General features: G+C 42.9%; 1 protein-coding gene across 3 annotated transcripts in view; it reads right to left on the minus strand.

The window, feature by feature from the left end:
* FOXN3 (forkhead box N3) overlaps positions 1-8,445 on the minus strand; it is a 403,885-nt gene extending 395,440 nt beyond the window's left edge. For all 3 annotated transcript variants that reach the window (XM_029238650.1, XM_029238649.1, XM_029238644.1), the window contains exon 1: positions 8,293-8,445. The gene's annotated coding sequence lies outside the window, so the exon portion shown is untranslated. The remainder of the gene's footprint in view (positions 1-8,292) is intronic.
* Positions 8,446-12,726: the final 4,281 nt, after the last annotated feature.

Genomic DNA, 12,726 nt, shown 5'->3' on the forward strand with positions numbered 1-12,726 from the left:
ACCACTAAAAATGACTCTTGTAAAGCATTCTCAGTTCCAAGACTGTGGAAGGAGCTGAGAAGTGGAGAGCATTGTAGAGGCTGCTGGTGCCCGGCCCACGTCCCCTTCAGGCCTCACTACTCAGCGCCACCAGTCCAACCTTCACCTCGACCAGAGGTGTCAAGAACTTCCCTGAGCACCTTGTCTGGCAGAAGCTCACGCACCAACCTTAAGTGCTGGGAATCAACGTCTCCTGAGTCACCAACCAGTGCCCAGAAGCGACATGCTGGACACCAGCTCTCAGCGCGCCTAGGCGCCCCTCGCAGTGTAACCGGGGATGGAGGTGGAGGGGGCGGGGGGCGGGGGCACAGACGAGTCTCCCACTCGCGCCCCCTACTGCTGTCTTCCTGGGACCGTCTCCCAAGTAAACTACCCACCCTGGAATCCTCCTTGCACTTACACCTGGAGAGAGGAACTCGGGGAGGGCGTCACTTCAACCTGTCGACATCAGCTTAGAATATAAACTTCAATAGGGCCAAATTTGGGGATACTTACAGTTTAAGAAGCCACTCAGAGTTAGGGAACAGACGGTTGACTCTGCCGGTGATTTCTTCCCCTTTCGTTCCCTATCACAGGGCACAGTCGCTTATATGCAGTAGGCACGCAATAACTGTTCATTGAATGAATGGGTGGGTGATTCGTTCCCCCAAATTGGTGCATATATATATATTGAACACGTCCCTAGATCAATTCTTTAAAATGACTTCACATGTGAGATCTGTGAAAGTACACGTGTGAAATATGAATTAGTTCCATTCAAGTGCTGATCATTTACCTGAAGTCTTCCAGAGAATTAGAAAGTACCAGGCACCTGCATCACTGAAAATGTCCACATCGGTTCCATTGCTAGTTCCAACCGGTCACATACACACCAGGCATAGTGGGGTGCCCAGGTGAAGATTTAACTTGTCATTTTCCCCTTTGCCAGAATGAGAGCAGAGCTCCTGGCTTAGATGAGAAAGTCAGACTAACCCAGTTTCACTTGGTCTGTATAAACCCATGTGGAGTTTGTTTGATTTACAGGTAAGGGGGTCTCAAGAAGGAGATACCCAACACCCTCCTAATCTGACAACTTAAGCCACTTGTTTTTTATTCCGAAAAAAATAAAGGAGGTATCATTGAATTTGCATCTCTGAGTTTCTTGAGCAGTTCATATGAATTACAAAGAGAACACTGTCTAGGAAATCTGTTTTCTGGATGCCAACAACAGAAATTCTAAGTGTAATATTTGGGTAATTAAAGAAAATCATATCCCTGTGGTAAGAGCCTTTTGTTTACCAACTAGGTGAATGTGCTCAGGGGTGCATGAAGGGAATTTCAAAAGATGAAGATGGCGACTTCCCTGGTGGCGCAGTGGGTAAGAATCCGCCTGCCAGTGCAGGGGACACAGGTTCGATCCCTGCTCCGGGAAGATCCCACATGCCACGGAGCAACTAAGCCCGTGCGCCACAACTACTGAGCCTGCGTGCCTAGAGCCCGTGCTCCGCAACGAGAGAAGCCACCACGACGAGAAGCCCGCGCACTGCAACAAAGAGTAGCCCCCGCTCGCCGCAATTAGAGAAAGCCCGCGCGCAGCAATGAAGACCCAACGCAGCCAAAAATTAATTAATTAATTTTAAAAAATTCATTCAAAGAAAGAAAAGATGAAGATAAATTAAGGAAGGTAAGCTCTGACAAGGGAACTAAAAGGTTCCTCCCATCACTGATGGTCAAACATGGGAACACAGAACGTCAAGAAGCAAAACCCTACTTCTTGCCAAAATCACAATATTTTTCCCACCCCTTGCAATTTTTCCCAGGAGGAGACTCCATTTCAAGCATAGAAGGGGGAGTTATCAACCCTGGAAGAGAAACAGAGGAGCAGTTGTAAGGTAGCCAGTAGGACGGAAAATGACTGGAACTTGGAGTCAGGGGGCCTGAGGGTGAGAACTACTTGTACCAAAGAGTGTGTGGCCTGGAAACATAGTTACCTCAGTTTCTTCATCTGTGAAGGGACATTACTGCATATTATGATTATTTATTAGTAGTGGTAGTAATAATATATTAATACTAGATTATTATAATAATTAATAGGGGCAACACCTGATAAACGAAAACCCCTTAGCAGTTTGATGTGACTTTTCTATATTATCCAATATTGCCAAACTTACCGTGAGCAACTTATTTCTTTTCCGAGAGACCATTCTAAATGCTAAATCCAATTCCACGAAACAATATGACTGTCTTAATTTAGAGACCTTATTAACTAGTCATTAAATGGTAACTGTTTTCATTTTACAGGCTGCAAAAATGTTAAGTCTGCCAAATTAGAACCTTTCAGACTTTAAAGAGAAATGTGAGGTTATCTAAAATCTAACCTTGTATAATATTCTAAAATCACCTCTTCCAGTAGGACTTACTACTGTCTGGATCTTAAGAAAGTGACATCTGCAAAGGTAGCGGACACACTCTGTGTAATATTTGGAGTCCTCCATTAACAACTTCAGCAAGGTCCTGGTAATTGGACAGCATCCTTGAGTTCCAAAACAAAGTCCCCAAGAACATCGGAGTATAAATGCCCACTCAAGGAGAGTCACTGGTCTATTATTATGAATACGCCTTGGGACAGCTCCGTTGGTTTTCTATGGCTGTACACACTCATTCTTCTTTGAAATGCAGGTGGGAGGAGGAGTAAGATAGCTTTAAACAGCCTAAACATGAAAAGCTTTATTCAACCCAATTCAACAAACAAAAGTTAACCACAGTCATTTTCATCCACTACCACGGCCAATTATTTTGTGCTTATACTAGTTTTATCTTTCTAGAGGAAACATTTTCTTTAAAGAAAGAAAAAGTTCCGGCACAAATTGTGGGAAGATCTGTGGCTTCCCAGAATATTGATTATTTTAATCGCCATCTCTGACCCACACAGGTACTAGAAGCATGGCAAGCACAGTGGAAGTAATAGGAGCATGCAGACAGGGGGCTGTCCTTTCTACTTCTATAAACTCCCCAACTGTGCAGCCTCCAAGAAACAATGCAAGGAGGTTTGCTGTGACCCTAAGAAGCACAGTGCTATTGATACCATACGCGTGAAGTCCCTGCTGCTTGCTCCTTCTTTCTGTAACCGAGCATATGTGAATCAAGGGGTTGTGAAAATTAGGAGTGGAAGTGAAGGGGATCCCTCTGTCCGCCACCCCTGGAAATCTTAATATTTATGGCCTCTGGGATGTAAACAAGGGGAACTGAACTCAATCCCAATACTGCCATTTCAGTAAATCTCATAATAGAAGAGATAATCTGAATATGTTGGATGATATTCAAATATCATCCATGTGTTATCATTTTACTCAACATTCAAAACACTACCGCGTCTGCCAAGCAGATTATATAGCTTGGCAAACTTTCATTTCATGAATGACACTTAATATGAAATAATTTTCACTGACAGAGTAACAGTGATATAACAGATCCTGAGGTGGTACTAGGATAAATCCACACATTCCAGGACAATGATAATCGACTAATCTCAAACACCTCCACATGATGTTCCTGTAACTTATGAGGAAAGGGGGCCCTTTAAAAACGTCCTTTCCTGGGGATATATGTATATGTATAGCTGATTCACTTTGTTATAAAGCAGAAACTAACACACCATTGTAAAGCAATTATACTCCAATAAAGATGTTAAAAAAAAAAAAAAAAGTCCTTTCCCCTTCCCTTATTACAGATGGAACCAGGGCTCTTTCATACTTATAGCCAGTCCAGCCTAGCGCTATATACAGAATGGCTTATTAGAGCCCATTGTCTGCCATTCCTTCTTCCTCCTCTGAGCACAAGTGCCCTCTTAAATTGTCAAGGCAAAAGTTCTCTCTTCAGCTCAGAAGTTCCAGGACTCTGCAAGCAATTCCCTCGGGGCCTTCCTTAGAGAATATTTGGGGCACTTTAAAAGCAGTGGTTTTCAAACAGTTCACAGGGATACTAGGGTCCTAGGGTGTGCCCCAGGCACAGCCCAGGAGAAAAGAGCAGATTCTGGGTTCCTGGCTCTTGGTTCCCCCAGAGCAGCTCTGTTTTTATTCCATTCATATATTAGGGTCTTGCATAAGACTCCATTTGGTGCTAAATATAAAACCAAAATGATGTCTTCAAAAATGTGTGAAAACCATCGCAACAAATGGTGCCCTCCCTTAGGCTCTCTTAACCCCCTCCCCCGGCTGTTCCCTTCAAACGGAGGTTTCTGTACTTATTTTCCTTTAAAGAACCTCACCCTGTTTCCTCTTCCAGAATTTGAAAATACATGAATTGAAACTATTAAATATATTTATTTTATAATATTCAAAAAGTAATCCAGAGTTTTGCACAATACATCTTTTCAAGGTTAAGATTCATTTTTCTCATACGGACTCTAGCCTGGCTTTAGCTATAGCCCCTCCCCAAATTCCAACTCTCCCCCACTCCATCAGCAAAGGAGGCATACACCTGACATGTAATTTTTATGGATTTTACTGTTACAAGCCAAGAGAAGAATGAAGCTGACTCTTTCCCTTTACCTCGCCACAGAACTGGCATTTGGTTGGTATTCTGGGCTAATTATTAGAAATTTGGCATCGTCATCAAAAAACGCCAACTTCAGTTAATGTCTATATATCTGACAACTGAAAATGAATTGGAATTTCACTGAACATCTTGTGTGTTGGTCAAATAAGTTGTATATAGCAGTATAATGACCAATGTCTCTAATCTCAGAGTCAAAAATAAATGAACAGAAATGCCAAAGATTTGGAGTAATTTAATTGTACTCCTCCAAAGTCCATTTAAAAATGAACTGTTTTGAGCAAACTATTTGACAGACAATGGAGCATGAAGGCAGATTCTAGAAACTAACAAATCCCATTCATTTCCTTCAGTTTGTAAAAACAAGCAACTGACATGTTTCCTGCCAATGAACATAGTTGAAGATAAGAAAGCTCCCTACAGGAAATCCTTTGCTAAAAGAGAACAGTTGCGCCACTAAGCTTAACCTTTTTCACCGAATCACAATCAGTTAAATATTTGACAAGAGGGGATCATGAAGTACACGCTAAATCACCCCAATGATGCTATATTGCTTCTAAGGTCTGTATTTCCTATGGCATAGATGCAGGATATTAAATAAATATTACAGTATAGTTAGGATTCTTTCCACCTCCTCTCCCCTGCCACCATGCAATTAGTTTATGAAAACAAGGGAAATTTTCTGCTTTTTAAAAAGACCAAAGTGTTAGTTAAGTGAGATGTAAAATTGACCATTTTCAGTTAAGTCTAAGCAATACCATGCTATAAATCATCACGATTATAAGAAGGATATTTCTAAATGAATATCAAGCACTTCAAATTTAAAGACTACATTGACAAGATTAGAAAAATATAAGAAATGCACCGGTTTTATATTTACAAGCTTCAATGTTGACCCTCAAATTCAAAATTTAGCCTCCTCAGTTATTTTTTGCTTAGCAAAGTGAAAGGAGGAGATCTCCAAACTTTTCTCCTTTCTTTACTCTCCTCACTAAAACCACTACCAAGATATTGAAAATATTTGCAACCTTGAGTTGGGGAAACTCTCAATTACCCTAAAAACTAAAGCACTCTTCTCCATCCACAGAAGAAGAGGAAACATTTCTAAGTTAACCAAAATAATAATAATTGAAGTTTTGAAAGAGCCCTTATTTCTGTTTAGGATTATCCTTTCCCTGCTTTGCTATTAAGAACACCCTTCCTTATACTTCCCAAAGCACCAGACAGAGTCTTCATCTATCCTGTACAGGCAGCCTTAGAGCAAAGCTCCAAAATGCCACAGTTCTTCAAATTCAATTGCAACAGTTCAAGTAAGAAGCCTCTTGCAAACAGAAACTCTTCATTATACCGTCCCCAAATGACTCTTCAGCCACAGGTAACAGCCTAGTCTTTACAGCTCCACAGAGTGTTGTTCTAACAGTTGACTTACAAATCAGTTCGCTTCTACAATTAAGTGATCAAATACATTCTTCTTAGCCTTCCCTGGCGCAACTCCGAGGTAGCAAAATGCAAAGTAAGCACGCGTGCTCCTCCTTGCTTTAAGCCCTTTTCCTCACATCTTTTCAGTAAAAATACAGTTATGAAATCCAGGAGACTGCATTTTTGGTTGTTGTTGTAAAATGACCTTGATTTGACAGGCACAGTCTCAGGTTTCAACAGATGCTGTGGGAAAGCTTACAGAAGGCAACATGTTCTCCAGGCATCTGTGATGACATGCAGGTTTTGTTTTTTTGTTTTTTAAATGGTGGTTATGGTAGTGTACGTGTGTTGGAGGGGGTAACTCGTCTCAGTTTCCATGACAACCATGTCTCTACTCATCGGTTGTTAGATACCATCCACTTCCTGTGTCTAAATTTTTAAGCCAATCGGAAAAGTGTTTATACATTTAACAACTTCTGGGACGGTGCTTCTTTAATTGGGGTGTTTTAAGGCTCAAATGGAGTTGTCCACCGGCCTTATATTTTTCCGCTTATGTAGAACATTTCACAATATTTACCAACTCATTCTTTTAAGGTGAAGAATGCCCTTTTTTTTTTTAAACTTGAAATGCATTCTCCTCAAACCAGATGCCACAATTTCTTATAACAGTGTGCAAGCTGACTTTGATTGTTGGCTCTTCGTGGCCTTTTTCTTTCCCTGTTACAGACTTCAATTTAGTGCATGATACATGCTAATAATGCACAAGACACATTATCAAAGTAAAGATACAGTTAAGCACCATCTACTGACAGTGATATTTAACTCTTCAGATCAAAAAAAAACAGGAAAAATTATTCTAAGTTGAACAACTTTGCATTCTATAACTCCCAAGGAGAAACCATTGAGAACGTATTGTAAAGTGATATGTCTATAAAAGCTGATGTCTGCAAAGAAATTTGTCACCAGAATGGCCTACTTTCTTTGGATAGAAGCAACAACAAAAAATTAAACACAAAGGTATCTCAAGCAAACTGCACCCAAATTAAAAATCAACCTTGCAGAAATCCGGGCACGAGAAGGCTACTCTGAAATTACAGCATGATTTTCAAAGAAGGTTTTGGGTGACTGTTTCCCTAAGTCTTCATCGAACTGACCAATCAGTGTGAGAGCAGGGTGGGCTGGAGTCATTTGTGCAGTCTTCCGAGCTCTCCAAGCTGCTCTCCCCTCTCTAAGGCAGCGCTGGCGATCAATGAAAAACAGGGAACAAAAGGAATATAACAGGATGTCTCCTTAGCTAAGGAAAATGATTCCCTTTTTCCTCAATGAGCCAGCCGCACCCTGCCCACAACAGCTCCACATGGGAGCTCCCAGCAGACCAGACCTTTCGGCTGAAGCACATTTTACACGTGCAAATCATGTGTCCCAACTGCTGGCAAATGTGTCACCTTAAGCACATCCTGTGACAGAGGGCTCCCCGAGCCCAACCAATTGAAACTAATAAATTAAATAAATTAATAATCCCACCATTAAAAGCTGCCAAGAAAGACTGCGTTTCCCTTTCCCAAATGTCAAATCCGAGAGTATAAACAAAGCATGAAAAATACTCTCTTCAGCCTCCCCAGCCAGTAATCACGGTTTTCTCCTCAAAACCAGGTTTCTCCAAAAAGAGAAATATTCTGACTGCCCTCAAAGGAAACTCTCATCTGTATATGTCATATCAGGACAACCAGTTACAGTATTTGAAAAGAGGTTTAAACTGCCCACAGATTTGACACTGTTTATAATTGATAGCAAAACACTTGACTGTTTATAATTGATAGCAAAACACTTGCGACAGCAATGCTGTAAACTCTGCCCGAGCCAAACTCCACATTTAACACGTTAGTTCCTTGAAAATAAAAGTAATGCCTGGGGAGCCCACAGAAGTAAAGACCTAGGAAGTAATTAACAGAATTACATCAATTATTTCATAATTTTTAAAAATTATCCATTTGTCTGCTATTTAGAAAAACAAATTTAAAAACTACTATCCACAAATTCCTGAGAAACTTTTTTTTTTTTTAATGAACTTACTTTTGAGACAAAACTAATGAAAATATGCAACTTGCCAGCCCTGGATCTCTCCCATTCGGACTGCATGCTATAAATCAATCTGAAACCAGGTGGAAATACGGGGGCGGACACCTTAAAAAATCAAAGGGTGCCCCCAAATGCAGCAGCCTGAACACTGAGGGCTTCTCGTGACAATGCTGAACCAGAGCAGAAGGTCAGGAGGCAGGAAATGAGCCCCATTTTCGTTACCTTCGATCGCCTGCCCCCCCTTCTGCTTCTCGCGGCCGCATTGGGGGGCTGCGGCGGCGCTGGACTCGCGGGTGGCCCCGCCGCCGGGTCGCGCCGTCTCCCGGCAGAGCTGCAGCCGATCGCGGCCGGAACCCCGGCTCCAGCCCCGGCGCCCGCCCGGGGTCGGCGGCGCGGCTCTCACCCGGGCCCGGAGCCCTGCTGGGTCCTAGTGCGCGCCGCGCGTCTGCCGGCGGCCAGGTCTGCAGCCCGCACGTACGGCAGGCGGCTCGCGAGCACCGTGGTTCCCCGGGAAAACCGAAAACCCCGTCGTCCTCTTTCAAAACCAGACACGGTAGGTGCGGATGAACTGGAGCTTAATGTCAAATCCCGGCCTAAGATGTTAAAAGAAAAACATTGGGGACAACTGAACTCATTGAAGGCGGATATTAACATCTGTAGCCCCAGTGTAAAGCGTAGGGCAGTAACTGGTTTCCGTAGGTTCGCCCGGTGCACTTGTGATATTGTACATTCACAGACGGTAAGAGAGAGTGCGGGATCAGTAATGATACGTTCCGAAGATATAACGGCGCCCCCGAGAAGAAAAAGGTTGAAAATTGTGTGTTTAAAACAATGTTTTAAACAGTTTTCCAATGATTTTTTTTCCTAACACGTCCTTCTGCATTTTGCTTTCTCTTACTTTATCATATGCTATTTTAAATAACAAAGGCCCATATGGCAAAACACGTAGTCATTTGATTTTCAAAAGACCTCACCAATTGCATCAGAATATGCACTCATGTATCTCCTAAGAAATCAACGAGCAAGAATTAATGGTGGCATATGGTGTGCTTCATGGAGAAAACTGAATTACAAATTAAAACAAATGCAAAAATTCACAAATTCAGTAAACTGAAAGTAAATTATGACCCTAGATATATACACAAATCAGCTTATGTACAATTAGGGGAAATGTAAGTTCTAGATTTCTCTAACTGCAGAAAGTGTGTTACATGAAGAGATTCCCCTCATTTGCCCCCAAAAGGGCTTTCAGCGCCCTCTCAACACATTTTTTTACTACAGCCCACCTGGAAGGCAACTTTTAAACTTGCAAGTGCTCATTTAAGAGGACAATTCTATTAGCTCTTAATTCAAAATAAAAGTGCTTTAGTTTGAAAAGCCTGTTTAAAAGGCTTCAAGACTGGGAGCTTTACTTTCAGTCTTTGATATCACCAAGTTTGAAGGTCACAATTCTGTAAAACTGCTAATAACAATGGCGCTGTGGTTTGACACCAAAAGGAAAATCAAATGTGTGTTTTCTGAGTTCTATTTTTGGAGCTCAAAAAGTCCCTTTGAAAATTACTCTTGCCCTCCTCCTTCCCAATTATAGCTAAATAAATGTAATAGAAGATTTTTAGTATTAATTAAACATCAAAGTCACCTTTCCTGCTGCCTGATGTCCACGCAAAGAACCAGTTGTAGTATGTTACACTTGTCGATCCTCAAAGCCCTCGCACAGACATCTCATGTGATCTTTACCATACTTCTGTGATAAAACAGACACTATAATCCCCGATTTTCAAACGAGAAAGTGGAGGTCCTGAAGGGTACGGTGACTTGTCCAAAATCACACAGCTGGTCCTCAGAGCAGCTGGGATCCCCAACTCAGATGCCAACATCTCCAACAGACTCCTGCTTTTTCAAGTGCCCACCTGGCCTCCCAACTATTTCTCTACAAATACTATGGAAAATGAGGTATCCAAAACAAAAACTCAGTTATGTTCCTGTAGTCATCATTTCTTACCTGTTTTAGAGCAGCGATTTACCAGAATGGAAATAAGAGGCTAGTTGCAAAAGTTTTAGTCTCTGCTAAATGAGAAAGCTGGCTGGTCAGACTTCTGTCCTGTGGCTGTCCGGGGCACCCTGGCAGACTGAAAACTTGAAACTCTGGGGCTAAGCAATGTCCCTGTCACCTATACACCTTTTTATTCTTTATCAGAGACTAGAAACTGACTCCACTTGACACATGGAGGAAAGAGGTTTTCTCAAGTGGAACTTGGTTTTCTATGTGCAGTCCCAGCGCTGAAAGTCCACAAGAACCCTAGAACCTCAAAAGTTTAAGATACCTGGTGGCCTGTTCATGATATCCAGGGCATCCCTGCCCAGACCTGGTGATAATCGAGGTGTTACTTCTCAGCCCTCCTGCACCCCTGGGAAAGTCGCCAGTCAGTTCTGTTTGTAGCATTCTACTTCCTCCTCTCCTCTGCTGAAAGGAAATGTAACTTCTCTTATGATGTGGCCCAAACCAGCTAAACACCGGCCAGGTGAGTGCTGGGTGACATTTAACTGAAAAGACAGAAATATCTGATTCTTAAAAATGATTCATTCCTGGGCTTCCCTGGTGGCGCAGTGGTTGAGAGTCCGCCGGCCGATGCAGGGGACACGGGTTCATGCCCCGGTCCCAGAAGATCCCACGTGCCGCAGAGCGGCTGGGCCTGTGAGCCATGGCCACTGAGCCTGCGCGTCCGGAGCCTGTGCTCCGCAACGGGAGAGGCCACAACAGTGAGAGGCCCGCATACTGCAAAAAAAAAAGATTCATTCCTTTCGTGGGCAGCTCATAAGGAAGAGTCTGGGCGTGGCAATGTCCTCAAAAGATGTGGACGACCTTCCTGGGGAACCACTTGGAAGGATTCATGCAAAACTTACGTGGTGAATTCGTGAGATTCCTTTGTTGAAAACTGGTCTAATTATAATCACACCATCCACTGTGGCCTTCAGATGTTGTACATGCTAGGCTGAAAGTCATCTTAGCACCAATAGGAGGTGATGAGAAGCTGAAAAGAAGAGCTGGTGGTGAGCAATTCCTCAAAGCAAGAGTGCACCAGAGAGGGACTGGTCAGAAGAAACCATCATTCATTCATTCATTCATTCATTCTGTATACCTCAAACGTTGAAAGCCTAATGTTTTCATGTTTAATGTAAGCAAGGTACTGTTCTAGGCTCTGGGTATAAAATATAAATAATGCATTATACGGAGCCCTCAGACAGTCAAGCAGTTGCAGAGTGTGGTGTAAGTGCTGCAGTAAAACCATGTTACAGGCACTGTGTGTTCGAATGCCAGTGGTTCCAGTCCTGGGCCAGTTTGACTTTAGAGCCATTCTCAGCCTTGCCTCTGCTCTGTTTTGCCAGTAGCTGACTCGTGCAGGCCAAGGTTTACAGAATCCTGGTCAGTTGGCTAACAGCTGGATATGGTCCATGAGAGGCACTGGAGGGAAAGTGGAGGGCGGGAGGAAAGGAGAGGCCAGAGAATTTCTTCACCTCCCTCTTGCCTCTGACAGCATCTCTAGCCATGACTGCATCTAGCTGGGGCTTCTGCCAGGTGACCCCAGCCCTTGGCTCAGGTAACACTGTCACTTCCTGTTAACTCTCCAGCTTAGTGATATTAATGGCTTTCTGCTAAAATTAGTTGCTGGGTAACTTCACCTTCCTTTGTTTGCATCTCACATCCTCCATCACCTGTGGAGCAATCCCCTGTATTAAATTCCTTCTGTGCACATCAGCAAATCCCAGTGGAAGGGCAACTTACAAAATACCTGAGCAGCACCCCTCAAAAGTATCAAGGTCATTAAAAACCAGGAAATGCTGAGAAGCTATTACAGCAAAGAGGAGCTTTAAGGAGACATGACAATTAGATGTATTGTGGTGTGCTGGATGGGATCCTGGGACAGAAAAAAGGACATCAGGTAAAAACTAAGGAGATTTAATAAAGTATGGATTTTAACTGGTAATACTGTATCAATACTGGTTCATTGATTATAACAAATGTACCATACATTAACCTGTAAGATGTTAGTAATAGGGGAAAGTAGGTGTGAGGTAGGTGGGAACTCTCCGTACTATCTTCTCAATTTTTTCTGTAAATTTAAAACTGTTACTTTTAAAAAGTGTATTTAAAAAAAATTCTTCTGTGGTAAACATTTGAAGTGGTTTTTTTTCCCTACTACAGAAACCCCACTGCCTCCCTTCCCAAGCAGGGGCTAGGTCTGATCCAGCAGGTCTAGGGCTTTTTTACAGGGAACTAAAACAGGGGGTTTCATGGTCAAGACATCAAGACAACCCAGCAAGGGATCAAGTAGCTCTGGGAAGCCAGGAAAAAACCTGAATCTGAAGCCAGAATGTGGTCTGGGCAAGGATGATGAGAGGCGGGAGATGGCTGTGACTGAGGGAAGCAAGACAGCCAGCCTGGGTGCGGAGCCAGGGTCCAGGGTGATGGCTGAGAAGGGAGGCTGCTTGAAAGACTATGGGGTGTGGGAAGGGCTGGCCCCGGCCTCTCTGGGTGAACAGAGAGAAGAGGAAGAGGGGAAAAGGAAGAACAATAATAAGTCACTGAGTCATTTTACCTGCATTTTCTCATTTCTAGCCCCTTATAAGCAGGGTACTATTTTTATTCCCATTTTA

This window comes from Monodon monoceros, unplaced genomic scaffold (assembly GCF_005190385.1).
Source record: "Monodon monoceros isolate NGI ecotype Baffin Bay Population unplaced genomic scaffold, NGI_Narwhal_1 Super_Scaffold_21, whole genome shotgun sequence".
Classification (NCBI taxonomy): domain Eukaryota; kingdom Metazoa; phylum Chordata; class Mammalia; order Artiodactyla; family Monodontidae; genus Monodon; species Monodon monoceros.